Raw genomic sequence first — 14,076 nt, 5'->3', positions numbered from 1 at the left:
AAGTTTCTCCCAAAATAATTTATCACTGTAAATTATTATTTTGTATTTTAAGAATGCTGTGGATGAAGATGGTCTGTTGGTGGATAAAGGCCCACAATAGCAGCACAGTAGGCTGTGGACAGTGAGTGTCCAGCACCATTGGCCGTCAGATCGATCTGGAGATAAACTCTCCAGCGTTCTGGGATTAGGCATGGCGGTGCGCGTTGTCATGGACACCTTACCCCCTCTTTCACTAGTTGACCACTACAAATACATTCGCCTTACTTTTCCGCAACCCCTCTTCGTCCAGCTCACGCTTTTCCAAAGTATAACGATGATAATACTAAAAGAAAAAAGTTCGTGCTTTACTTCTTATTCTCTGCTTCTTTGATTTATATAAATTATTCTTTTTCTCTTTTACATCATGTTTTATGCTTTATAAACGGTAAAGTATCTCCGAATTAATAATAATAATAATAAAAATGGAGAGATGATCGAAAATACGATTTTAGTCGAATTTATCTAAAATAGTTGGTTCCACGATAGAACAGAATATGATGTAGCACGAAACATTGGTACTTTGTAAATATGCTTCTAGTGTTCCATTGAACAGTGGTACTTTGTATAGATGCTTCTAGTGTTTCACGAAACATTGGTTCTTTTTTAAAGATGCTTCTAGTGTTCCACGGAACAGTGGTACTTTGTAAAGATGCTTCTAGTGTTCCTCGAAACATTGATACTTTGTAAAGATGCTTCTAGTGTTTCGCGGAACATTTTTTTCTTTGTAAAGATGCTTCTAGTGTTCCACGAAACATTGGTGTTCCGTAAAAATTCCGTAAATTTTTGTTACGTGGAATATTAATATTTGTGAAACGCCGCTTTGTACCACTAATAGCAAATAATAATGATAATGATAATAATAATAATGATAATTACATCACTAAGTGTGAAGTTAAAAGGAAAGTTTTGCAGGTTCTGACATCTAAACTTTTAATTGAGTTTTCCTTTATGAACTTTTAATTTATTATTGTTGGAAAACTATCTTAAAGAAAATTCCTGCTTTTCAAGAATGGACCTACGAAAAAAGTAAAAAATGTAACCAAGTTTAGAGAATAAGGCTTATTTAATTAAGTAATATACAACTTAGCCATTGCATTTATTCTTCGAAAGATATGAATACAACTTGCCGAATGTAATTGGACGTGCCTTCAGAAATCTATGAAGATGTCCAGTAGGCCCACAGATTCAGTGAAGAAAAAGAAAAAGACAGCTGTGCAGGACCAGACAGAAAAGGATAGTCTGAAGTGATTGAAAGGTTAATGTTCTCAAAAGTGTGCAAGAACGTCGTTTGATCGCTGTTAAGCAAGAAAATAGAAAGACTTCTGAACGTCATTAAGATGGCTAATTGGCCGCTGATGTTATATAACGAGAATATTTAAATTAAAGTTAAGCAATAAATAATCACGGAGGTTATTAAAGTGACCATATTTGGTTCTGATAATAATAGCAAATGTATGGTGGCAAAGTATTTTAGAAAGTACTATTGTACTTGTAAAGCCGAACCAGACTGAACCTTTGGTTGATCTGGATACATCCTTCCAGAGTCTACACCGTGATACTCTCCTAATGAGTAAGAAAACATTCTTATACTAGTAAAAAGAAAGTGAAAATTTTGTAGTAATATTTATAACCTTTTCTCCGTGGTACTAAATGTCTACAAAAAATACAAGACCAAAAAAAAATGCCAACAGCACGCGGTGTTCCCAGGCGGTCACCCATCCAGGTACTAACCACGCCCGATGTTGCTTAACTTCGGTGATCGGACGAGAACCGGTGTATTCAACGTGGTATGGCCGTTGGCGAGAGCTCCTGTGAAACTAGCGGATTAAATTGTGTAAGTACTGTCGTAAAGTGGAGGTTTCAATAGTATTCATGATGATTCTGGAGCTGCAAATGATGAAAGTAAAGCCGATCCAGGTGACCAACTGAATGTTTGGTTGATCTGGATAGATCCTCCCAGAGTCTACACTATTATATACTCTTGATATAATAAAAAATAATCTTTTACGTATAATAGACAGGTGTACATTTTTAGAGATTATTATAGTTTTGTCTTCTTTGTATTATATAGTATGCATACAAAATATTTTTTTAAAAAAAGGTTCCCATCTACAGTTTGTGTCACAAGGTCTACAAAAAAAAAAATTGCCAACAGCACGGGGTGTTCCCAGGCGGTCACCCATCCAGGTACTAACCACGCCCGATGTTGCTTAACTTCGGTGATCGGACGAGAACCGGTGTATTCAACATGGTATGGCCGTTGGCGACAGCTACTGTCAAACTAGCGGATCAAATTGTGTAAGCGTTGACGTTCTGAGATGGAGCTTACAGTTGAATCACGGTGATTCTCGTCTAAAAGTGATGAAAGTAAAGCCGATCCAGGTGCCTAACTGAATCTTTGGTTGATCTGCATAGATCCCCTCTTAGTCTACACCGTTATATTCTCCTCAGATATTGCAAAACATTCTTATACTAGTAAAAAGAAAGTGAAAATTTTGTAGTAATATTTATAACCTTTTCTCCGTGGTACTAAATGTCTACAAAAAATACAAGACCAAAAAAAAAGGTACCAACAGCACGCGGTGTTCCCAGGCGGTCACCCATCCAGGTACTAACCACGCCCGATGTTGCTTAACTTCGGTGATCGGACGAGAACCGGTGTATTCAACATAATATGGCCGTTGGCGACAGCTACTGTCAAACTAGCGGATCAAATTGTGTAAGCGTTGACGTTCTGAGATGGAGCTTACAGTTGAATCACGGTGATTCTCGTCTAAAAGTGATGAAAGTAAAGCCGATCCAGGTGCCTAACTGAATCTTTGGTTGATCTGCATAGATCCCCTCTTAGTCTACACCGTTATATTCTCCTCAGATATTGCAAAACATTCTTATACTAGTAAAAAGAAAGTGAAAATTTTGTAGTAATATTTATAACCTTTTCTCCGTGGTACTAAATGTCTACAAAAAATACAAGACCAAAAAAAAAAGGTACCAACAGCACGCGGTGTTCCCAGGCGGTCACCCATCCAGGTACTAACCACGCCCGATGTTGCTTAACTTTGGTGATCGGACGAGAACCGGTGTATTCAACATAATATGGCCGTTGGCGACAGCTCCTGCTAATCTAGCGGATTAAATTGTGTAAGCGGTGAAGTATTGTGATGGAGCTTACAGTTGTATCATGGTGATTCTCCTCTAAAAGTGATGAATGTAAAGCATATCCAGGTGACCAACTGAATCTTTGGTTGATCTGGATAGATCCCCTCGGAGTCTACACCGTTATATTCTCCTAAGATATTGCAAAACATTCTTTTACGAGTAAAAAGAAAGTGAAATTTGTAGTGTAGTGCATAAAATGGTATGGCCGTTTGCGATTGCAACTAATAGGTTTTCCAACCAAATTGTTTAAGTTGTTACAAACAATAGAGTAAGTTTCAGTTGTTTTCACCGTGGTTCTGGTGCTGAAAGTGTAAAAATAATTAATGTCAGTACTGGCAACATAATTAGGCTTACTGCTACATTTCCCTGGCGCAAAAGAAACCACATTTCAATCAATGTTTATTATAAAACATTATTGTTTCTTTATTTCTATGAAGATTAACTCTTATAAAACTGGTCTTCCTGATTATTTTTACTAGTACCGATTCCTTGGATAATGCGCGTACGTGCTATTATAGAAAATTGTAAAACATATCATGTACGTAATGATCATTGGAAAATCCCCAGAAATTAGAATTTAAACATCAATTCACTGAAGTGGCTCTTGCGGTTCTCCTAAAGCTTATTTGCTGGGTCCAATGACATTACCGGGTCGAAATATGAACTTTCAATGACCATTTATTCTGCATCTTAAAGCATTGGATATTTCAAATAAAAACTCGAACTGGAGTACAAAAACAAATGCAATAAAAGTGAAAATAAGTGAAACAACACGTGATTAGAATAAAGTACCCAGCTTGAAACCCAGTTTAGCGCACCAATGGATTGTTGGCCCTGAATGTTGATGCAATTTACCTGCACCTTTCGTAGTACAGCTCATTACCACAGGTTGCACCACTTGCCAGGTAACTAACCCACTCCAACGGCTGACCAGGACTTATCCCCTTGCTGATGTAATGATTTAGTATTCACAAAACAGGGCATTGCAACTATGCTGACTTTTATTTTCGATGTCCACAGAGAAGAAAAGAGAGGTTTCTACAAATTAATGTGCGTCTATAAAAGGGTTCAGAATAACTTAAAACCGATGGAACGAAGAAAATCCAAAATTAATAGGTGGCATCTAAGTAATGTGACAATAAGATTTGGAACTAATTCGATCAAGGCGCCACGGTAGCCGGAGTGGTTAGAGGCTAGACCCGCAAAGCTAAGATGTACGTATTGCGGCACTAGGCTATATTCCCAGTCTATATCTTTAATGGTTAATATGAGAAATTTACAGCAAAGTATGTTTGCTAGTCGCCACGATAGCCGAACGGTTAGAGGCTAGACCCGCAATGCTAAGATGTATTGCGGTACTAGGCTATATTCCCAGTCTATACCTTTAATGGTTAATATGAGAAATTTGCGGTAAAGTATGTTTGCTAGTCGGCTCCGTCCACGACACCTAATTTGGTAGTTGGAGGTAAAGCCCACCTGAACTCATTTAGCATACTTAAAATTTTATTTAAAAATCATTTTCTCCTAAAATTTCCTTTTAGAACAGTTCTGTAAGGGGGATTTGTTTAAAATAATTAAAAATGGCAAATTCTTGGCACTAAACTGATTAATTAGCCCCTGATGGTGGACGGAAGTCCCAAACTGGTCAGAGATACAATAAACATGCTACTAAGGATAAAATCAACGACATACAGAATATAATTTTAATGGTTCTTAGAGGAAACCCTAACAGTTCCTTTCTCAGAGTGTCTTTAATTTCCCTGGAATGATGTTTAAAATAAAAGGGCTTTGAGCAGCGAGAGTACAGGAAGTTTAAAGGCAATTTATAAACCCGTTTTAATGAGAAATCTCAATAAATACATAAATGAATAAATAAATAAATAAAAACAGAATAAATGATTTTGTGTAAGAGACCAGTGCAATGAAATTTGAATATCAGTTCACATCTTAAATAAATCTGCCACCAATCGCCATCCTAGAATTATAGGATGCCTAGATCAGCTAATACTCTTCCTTCACGATAATAGATTTCTTAGAGTTTTTTCCCCTCTCATTGCAATCTTATCTGTCTGTAATAATATTTATTTTATTTTAGCACTTCCTCCAAGTATGGGCGTAGCATTATCAAACATTTGGGAGACAAACTGTCTGCGCATATCAACATGAGATCCTCTCACGTAGTCCACTGTAGATATATGGTACTGTTATCTGCAACCGGAAACTGTAACCTTGTCAATCCGCTTTATTCTACCATCTTTCCGTCTTATTATAATTTATTTGTTTTTACTGCTAAAATTACTCGTTTTAATTTCTCTCAAAGATAAAAAAAATGTAAAAGAAAAAACAACAAAAATCACAGCATAAGTTTAAACTAGTTTAATCTTTAAACTTATTTTTCTGAAACTACGTCGTAACTGGTCACAATCCACTACCGGAACTGTGACTCCATGAGGAATAATTTTTTTTTTTGTTTTTCCCAGTTTCTTCTGTTTCCTTTGAAAAGTAGCTCTAATGCTTTTCCGTAACCTTTGAAGAACCTAAACGCACATTCAAAAAAAGAAGAAAAGTTGTATCTCTGGTTTCTAGGAGGTAACCTTCCTTTGCAAAGTAAGGCGGCCATGGAAGCCGAACGATTAGATGTGAAGCCCCACAAAGCTACGTTGTAATGTAGTGCTGGATAGATACCTGATCTAGACATTGGATTTTACTTTATAAGTTATGCTTAAGGAAAGGTTCAGCGTATGCTGGACTCCAACGAGGAGATCCCTATTTATGGAGAAAAAGTAAAGTAAAGTAATTGCCTATTTTTTCAGGCGGGCTTTACGTCCAACTACCAAATTAGGTGTCGTGGACGGAGGCGACTAGCAAACGTACTTTACTGCAAAATTTCTCATATTAACCATTAAAGGTATAGACTGGGGAATATAGCCTAGTACCGCAATACGTACATCTTAGCTTTGCGGGTCTAGCCTCTAACCACTCGGCTACTGTGGCGCCTTATTTATGGAGAAAAACCATAACAATAAGCTTTTCTGCAATATTCAGCCAATCGAAAGAACCAATTCATTTTCGTTCCAACCACGTAAGCAACATTAATTTGGATACAATAAACTGATTGTCAAATAATATCGAAATGAATTATTTACACTGAATTAATTAGCCTCTGATGGTAGATAAAAGTTCGAAATTGTTATATAATGAACATGCATGCATTGATTTTACGACGGATAAAATCAATCAATCAATCAATCGTTTTCTTGAAATTGATTTTAAACTTGGTATACTAATTGCAAAACAGGAAACCAATTAGCGAAACTCTTGCAATCTTTTGTTTAAGAAAAGAAGGAAATAATCCCATCTCCAGTTTGCTGGCGAGTTCTGTGGACGATGATCTGGATTAAGTCCAGAGGAGTCACTACAAGGACTTTATGGTTCAGCCCTGGGCTTTGTTTAGAGGTGAGGACTTTTCCAAGGAATTAATGAGCCAGCTGCAATGCTTGATTGCCAGATAAGTCCGTCCAATAAATAGTACTAAGTGCATACAGCAGATCTACGTACTATTCCAATAGCAAAACTTGTCCCCGAATGCATTTAAGAGCGCTTTATTAGAGGATGACAAAACTACCTGTATAAATATTTACAGGATTTAAATATGTGAGTAAAATTTTAATTTGAAGCGAATCAGTGGACAGGCTGTCGCTTTTTTCTCTCTCTCAATCTTAAATTCAATAGCCAATGATTCTTTAAATTCGGTGGCCACATACTTTGTGTTGGCTTCTACGCTTAAAGGTTATTTACTTCTCTGAGAATTAAGTATGTGGCTTTAAAATTTCCGAGTTTGCTAGACGGGAAAGTGTGAATCGCTTGGAGAGTTTTCTCTTTTGATTTTACTTCTATTTTTTCATTTTCAGAATCCTTGAAGTAAATGTGCCGAGTTTGAATTTATCTTGGAGTATTGTAAGGAAGCGGAAGTGCCATGTTCACACGGACTTTTTATTTTATTATAATGAAGCGACTTTTTTTTTTTTTTTGTACAAAGCGGCGATTCATCTCTTTTACGTCAGACTGCGTGTACAGTTGAACAATTTTGGACTCGTGTACATTTTGATGAAATAAATGTCAACTGTCAAATCTTGTTTTAACTTTGTCCTTACATAAGCAATATTAAGTAGGCACTGAAGGGTGAAGTCGTGTCATTTTGTGCGCATAATGGTGTCATCTACTCTCCTCTCTCTCTATCTCCAGCTTTAGTCGCGCCAAATTGCTGATGGACTTGCTTTGGTTAGCAAGTTTTGGTGCGTGCCAGTGGGGACTTAATTATATTTATCTCCTAGGTGATGTGATGGTTAGGGCTATATTGACGAGAGGTCAAGAGCCAGCCTGCCCCTCCCTCCATCTTGCTCAGTTCCTGTTTCCTGTTTGTTGCACTGTAGTTATTTCCATTTCCATATCAAAGCTAAGTCCCACAAAACACCACTGTCAGAAAGCTCTTCAAGGTACTGTACTATATCCGACCACCACTCTCAGTCGCAGCCACTGCATTATAAAACTTTGTTAACGAGCTCCGTGTCACGCCCGAGGAGACTTCGTTTTCAAAAGATTTAACGCCTACTTTTACTCACTCCTCGGCTGCTACATCCAGCCTCCCTAAATATACAAAGATCGTATTCTTGTTATGTCGTCTATTACAAATCAAGTATTCAACACGAACACTTTGTACTGCTAGACTTGAAGGTCACCTCCAGGTTCCATCCACGCAGAATCTCTATTTTCTGTTCCACTTCTTAGACTCATTACATAATTCCTAGGTAATTATCCTTTTTCTTTTTACGTATATTTACTTTACGAAATAATTCAACGGAAATAATAACAATCAAGACAGAAAGAACGTACTTATATTTTTTCCCCTTTATTTTCGAAACTGACGAACTAACAAAAACCTGTTTTTCATTTCTCCTACACTTGTTATCAACCATCAAATACAGTAACTGAATTTCTTGTTACTCGTTTCTCATTCCTCAGTTTAATAAAAAAACATGTAAAGTCTATATTAGTCTTTATATTAAAAAGAAATATGGTATATGGTATCTTGATATTTTGTTTTCTTAATAATTTCGATTTAAGTACTTTTGTTTCAGCTGAAACTATTCAACGGGAATTCAAAGCGCCACGATAGTCGAGCGGTTAGAGGCTAGACCCGCAATGCTAAGATGTATTGCGGTACTAGGCTCTGTTCCCGTCCTAAACCTTTAATGGTTAATATGAGAAATTTTGCTGTAAAGTATGTTTGCTAGGCGCCTCTGTCCACGACACCTAATTTAGTAGTTGGATGTAAAGCCTGCCTGAAAAAATAGGCAATTACTTTACTATTCAACGGAAATCGTAACTTATTTCAAAAGCGATTGTTCAATTTTTGGTTACTTCTTCAGAGAAATATCCAAATTTGTCATTCAGTACCAATTAATCGATTATGAGCCCTTACATTTTTTTTATATTTTTATTTTTATGTTCCTGACTGAGGGAAGGTCAAAACGGTCGCGGAAGCCGAATGTGGAATATCTCTTTTTTTTCCGCATTAATTTTGTTTGTAAGGGTTATTAAAAATAACGAATAAGTTGAGTTGAAATTTGAATATACCATAGGCTGATTGAATCAAGTAAGCAATTTACTAGTTTTGGAGACTGTGTGCCGGTAATTCACTTATTACAGGAAGTACCTAGTTTCTCGACCTTCCCAGACCACTTCCTGTTTCTGGGCAGAGAGGATGGGATATCCATCCTGTTGCACTCATCCCAGAAACTTTCAACAGCGGACCTCTATCTTATCCTGAACTGCACATATTTAATATAAATAAAGTTTAGGCCCTAGCGGTTATTGACTTACCCCATCCCATTTTCCGGTCTTACAGAGTGTTGTCTGTAAGTCTAGATTGGTGATTCAGTCGATCTGTCAGTGTGTCTGTGACCTTGTAGCAGCGTTCCCCAGAACCCCACAGAATGGATGGTAGATGGTAATTTCCTTCACAAATAAGGATGCTATTGGCAGCCGGCGAAGGACAATCCATTACCGATATCTTGAAGGCGGTGGCACACACCGCAGGAACTACCGGTCCGCCATTTCTTCCCGCTGCTCCCTCACCACCACTATGTTTGCATCATCGACTTTATTAACCAACTAAAGTAACTAACTAACTTCAGCCCGTCTCTTATAGATTTTCGTCTATTTGCAATATCCCATTTCCTGGGTAGCTGCCTCTCTATCATTACCTCTCTTTCTCCAATGCTATTACCAGGAAAATTGATCAATAATAGATTTTTCAAAAAAAAAAAAAGAAGAAGAAAAATCTGGTACAAGCAGTCGCACTACTTCTTTGCTCCACCATTTCCAAGGACTGACTTGGAAAGTCCAGTATCCATCAGTTCCCTTCAATGCAGATGCTCTATAATAACAAACTACTTTTCTTTAACAAAGCAGGTATGTCTATACGTTCCGGAAATGGTAACCGTTTGTTTAACACCGATTTTATCAGAGATTTAGCTGACGAATACCCACGTTATCTTTAGTCTTTTTATCTCGAATCATTCAACTTAGTTCTAAAGACAACAAAGCTTACATAAAAAGTCCATGTTTAGAAAAAAAATCAAATGTAATAACCAAACTGAGGGAGGAGATCAAAGTCGCAAGAATAGTTAGATGAGTTTCCTTTGGCTAAATATAACTTATAAGCAGATACTTTTTTATCGCAATATACTTTTTTTTATCGCAGCTATAAATACTGAGTGTTATAGAATAGCCTACATGTCTAAGTTAGGCAAACCCGACTCGCAAGCAGGTAATGCAGGTTTACAGTATTCAGGCAATGAAGGGGAATTACAGGTATAAGTACTGAGTGTAATAGAATAGCCTACATGTCTGAGATAGGCAAACCCGAAACGCAAGCAGGTAATGCATGTTTACAGTATTCAGGCAATGAAGGGGAATTACATTATACTTTCTTTTACAAGTTCTGATAACAACTTCCACAAAAACGCTGACTTTTTGGTGCCTTGAGTTTAAAAAATTTTGGATTGGAATATTTACACGATTTATAATTCTTCCAATTCTCTTGAAATTATTATATGTAATTTTAATCCAAGATATTTAATTAATGGTACATTTTACAGATATTTAAAAAAAGGAAATCTCCAGAGAGGCAATTGAGACGGATGTACCCTTTTTTGGAAAACTTCCTCCTAAAATATTTCACGTAATATCAAAATTAAAAATTGACTGGTGCCAAAAACAATAAATTTTCTCTAAAAGTTCAACGTTTCGGTCACCACTGGTACCATTCTTCAGAGACCGGATTGGGGTGATAAAAAGAAAGATGAAAGGTTCCAATCTTTTATTGTGAAAATGGCTAAACATCTAATTAGTTTCAAGGCCGTGAGTTTACAGTATGTTCAGTTTGATTGTTAAAAATAAAAAAATGCACTTCCGGAAATGCTATCTTCACTTAACTTGAAATTTAGCAACTGTTGTAATCTAGTTTAAAGAAAATAGACGTTTTCGTGGAAAATCTTAAATAGAGAAACAAATATGTTCGGTAAAGAGGTATTTACCTTTAAAGGTTTGTGGTAGGAAATAATGAAAATTCCGGGTAAGTAATAGTTCCGGGTTTATAGTACTTCAAGGTTAGTAATACTTCTGGGTTGGTGGTACTTCCAAGGTAGTAATACTTCTAAATTAATAAAATTTAGTAGTACTTCTGAATTAATGCAACTTCCGATTTAGTTGAAGTGTTAAGTTAGTGGTACTTCCAAGTTAGTGGAACTTCCGGATAAGTATTTGTTTACAGATGATAGATGTCTGTAATGTAAACAAACAGTACAGCTTTTTTTACAACGTATATTTTTTTTGGTTTCAGTTTTTACATTGGCAAAAGCCGAGCAATTCATTGATACATGATTCTTCCGGGTTAGTGCAACTTCCGGGTTAGTGGCACTTCCGGATAAGTATTTGTTTACAGATGATAGATGTCTGTAATGTAAACAAACAGTACAGCTTTTTTTACAACGTATATTTTTTTTGGTTTCAGTTTTTACATTGGTAAAAGCCGAGCAATTCATTGATACATGATTCTTCCGGGTTAGTGCAACTTCCGGGTTAGTGGCACTTCCGGGTAAGTATTTGTTTACAGATGATAGATGCCTGTAATGTAAACAAACAGTACAGCTTTTTTTACAACGTATATTTTTTTTGGTTTCAGTTTTTACATTGGTAAAAGCCGAGCAATTCATTGATACATGATTCTTCCGGGTTAGTGCAACTTCCAAGTTAGTGGTACTTCCAAGTTAGTGGAACTTTCGGGTAAGAATTTCTGGCTTAGTAGTACTTTTGTGTAAATGTTTGATTACAGATTATAACTATACTGTAAAATATGTTCCACAGCCCTGAAGTTGACCAAGTCACTACGTTGAAATATTGGCCATAAATAATACAAAAATTAAGACTGTAATGGGCATTATTCTTTTATTCCCACTAAATTAAGTAACAATTCTTAATTATTTGTTTGTGCGTATGTCTAGTAGAGCTTGGACATGGTATTTTATATTAGATAGTCGGTAAGAATTTAAAATTGAATATTTATGTTTTATGCCTAACAAAATACGACGATCCTTGTTACAATGATTTATATTATAGAATTTCAGCAAACAAAAAAAAAAAAAAAAAGAATTAAGAATATATTTACGAATTTCAAGAGTTTTGGGAGGTCTTTATATAATTTGAAGAGATCATTAAAAAAAATATATTATACGAAGCCTGGTTACAAGATCTGCCGGCAGATGGCTTGGTGTACATTACCGGCTACCAAGGCCAGTTCAATGTACTACCGCTAGATGGCACAACTTCAGCTCAGTCTAATGGTACACAAAGCTGTGACAATCCGGCAGCCTCAATGCGTAGCATCTGTCGTATCAAAACTGGAGCGTTCCTTCTCACTAATTACATCTTTACTACAGAGTAGTTTGACTGGTGAATCAAAATACTTTTGAAGTATTATTTATTTTATTCATTAAATTTCGAATAATTGTATAATTAAAGGCGCAAAATAAAAATTTTATGTAATTGCCTATTTTTTCAGGCGGGCTTTACATCCAACTACCAAATCATGTGTCGTGGACGGAGGCGACTAGCAAACATACTTTACTGCAAAATTTCTCATATTAACCATTAAAGGTATAGACTGGGAATATAGCCTAGTACCACAATACATCTTAGCATTGCGGGTCTAGTCTTTAACCGCTCGGCTACCGTGGCGACTAGCAAACATACTTTACTGCAAAATTTCTCATATTAACCGTTAAAGGTATAGACTGGAAATATAGCCTAGTACGGCAATACATCTTTGCTTTGCGGGTCTTCCGAAAAAACATCCTATTGAATCCTTAAGAGCTTTTATTGTCCATCAATTAAATGTTTATTTTATAAAATTTCTGAGTTCAAACACCATGCCTGTAGGGTTTTTTTTTTAGATTATTGAAATTTTCAAATTTTGAACAAAATATTTTCTTCTTCTTCTTCCTCCCCCCCAAAACAAAATTGTAGAAACTGAACAAGAGTGTGGAAATATTTTTCTCACTTGTTAAATATTATTCTATAATTGTTTTATATTTATAGTTATATATTTTATTTGCAATTGAATTTTGCAAATCCCAAACTTTTTCTGTTTCCATAAACTTAATTATATTTGATATAACCTCCACTATATTGCAAGTTGATAGGACTCAATTATTGATTCAACTTATCGACGTTAAATGTCGGGCTTGACTAGCGAGCTTAAAGTGCATTTTTTTTTTTTTTTGGTTAATAGAGGCTCTCTCGTAAATAAGACTTACCATGCATATCTCTACTTACTGCTAATGATTTTATAATTATCTAATGGCAGATCGATATTATATTAAAGATCGACTAATTTCGATATTAATTTGTTTTGCAATTTCTGCAATTGTTTTATTTTTGTTTCTTCAATACACTTACCTCAAACTTAAGAGTTTAATTTTTCTCTTTTTTTTTTATTATTCAGCAGTTTAAACCTAATAATTCGATGATTACTGAAATAGTTGACTAAACTTTAGAAGACGAACAATCCAAGGATGTTGAGTGATACGTAAATGAGAGTTCTGAAAGGTAATAAAACCTCTTTTCTATTTGTTAAAAAATGCGAAGTAAGCGTCCAAATGTCAGTACAACTCTCCCCCATTTTTCATCTTTTTCTATTTTCTTTTTTAAAAAAAGTAGTTTAACATTCTCAAAATTACATATTTACTGGAAAATTAATTGTTTTTCCAAGTCACTAAGTAAGTAAAGAATGGTTTACGATAAAGTAAACTGAATCTCATTCATCACCGCATGCTGATGCAACGATCAGATGAAAAGAGGCTTCATTTGACAAACTAAAATAAGTTTGACGTTTAAAGAAAGCTTATTTTTAATTCTCGATTCTAAGCTTTAATAGAAAATCCATTGAGCGATATCTTTTTGTTTTTTTTTTATGTCTTTGAAGAAAGATCTAATCAATTTCCACAAGTTAATGTTGGGAAATTAAAAGTAAAAAGTAAAGTAATTGCCTATTTTTTCAGGCAGGCTTTACATCCAACTACTAAATTAGGTGTCGTGGACAGAGGCGCCTAGCAAACATACTTTACTGCAAAATTTCTCATATTAACCATTAAAGGTATAGACTGGGAATATAGCCTAGTACCGCAATACATCTTAGCATTGCGGGTCTAGCCTCTAACCACTTAGCTATCGTGGCGACTGGCAAACATACTTTACTATAAATTTCTCATATTAACCATTAAAGGTATAGACTGGGGAATATAGCCTAGTACCGCA

The 14,076-nt window shown here is 35.7% G+C and overlaps 4 non-coding genes across 4 annotated transcripts; all 4 read right to left on the bottom strand.

The window, feature by feature from the left end:
* Positions 1-1,721: 1,721 nt before the first annotated feature.
* On the bottom strand, positions 1,722-1,840 carry LOC141446395 (5S ribosomal RNA). The gene has a single exon (XR_012453691.1). It is a non-coding gene; the product is annotated as a 5S ribosomal RNA (ribosomal RNA).
* A 345-nt stretch (positions 1,841-2,185) lies between these two features.
* Positions 2,186-2,304, bottom strand: LOC141446325 (5S ribosomal RNA). Its single transcript, XR_012453638.1, has one exon. It is a non-coding gene; the product is annotated as a 5S ribosomal RNA (ribosomal RNA).
* Positions 2,305-2,606: 302 nt separating this feature from the next.
* Positions 2,607-2,725, bottom strand: LOC141446399 (5S ribosomal RNA). The gene has a single exon (XR_012453695.1). It is a non-coding gene; the product is annotated as a 5S ribosomal RNA (ribosomal RNA).
* A 303-nt stretch (positions 2,726-3,028) lies between these two features.
* LOC141446402 (5S ribosomal RNA) lies at positions 3,029-3,147 on the bottom strand. Its single transcript, XR_012453698.1, has one exon. It is a non-coding gene; the product is annotated as a 5S ribosomal RNA (ribosomal RNA).
* Between the last annotated feature and the right edge of the window lie 10,929 nt (positions 3,148-14,076).

Source organism: Rhodnius prolixus, unplaced genomic scaffold, assembly GCF_049639745.1.
Source record: "Rhodnius prolixus isolate KJV_2025 unplaced genomic scaffold, Rpr scaffold_1, whole genome shotgun sequence".
Taxonomy (NCBI): Eukaryota; Metazoa; Arthropoda; class Insecta; order Hemiptera; family Reduviidae; genus Rhodnius; species Rhodnius prolixus.
This window is presented reverse-complemented; position numbering and strand designations above follow the sequence as displayed.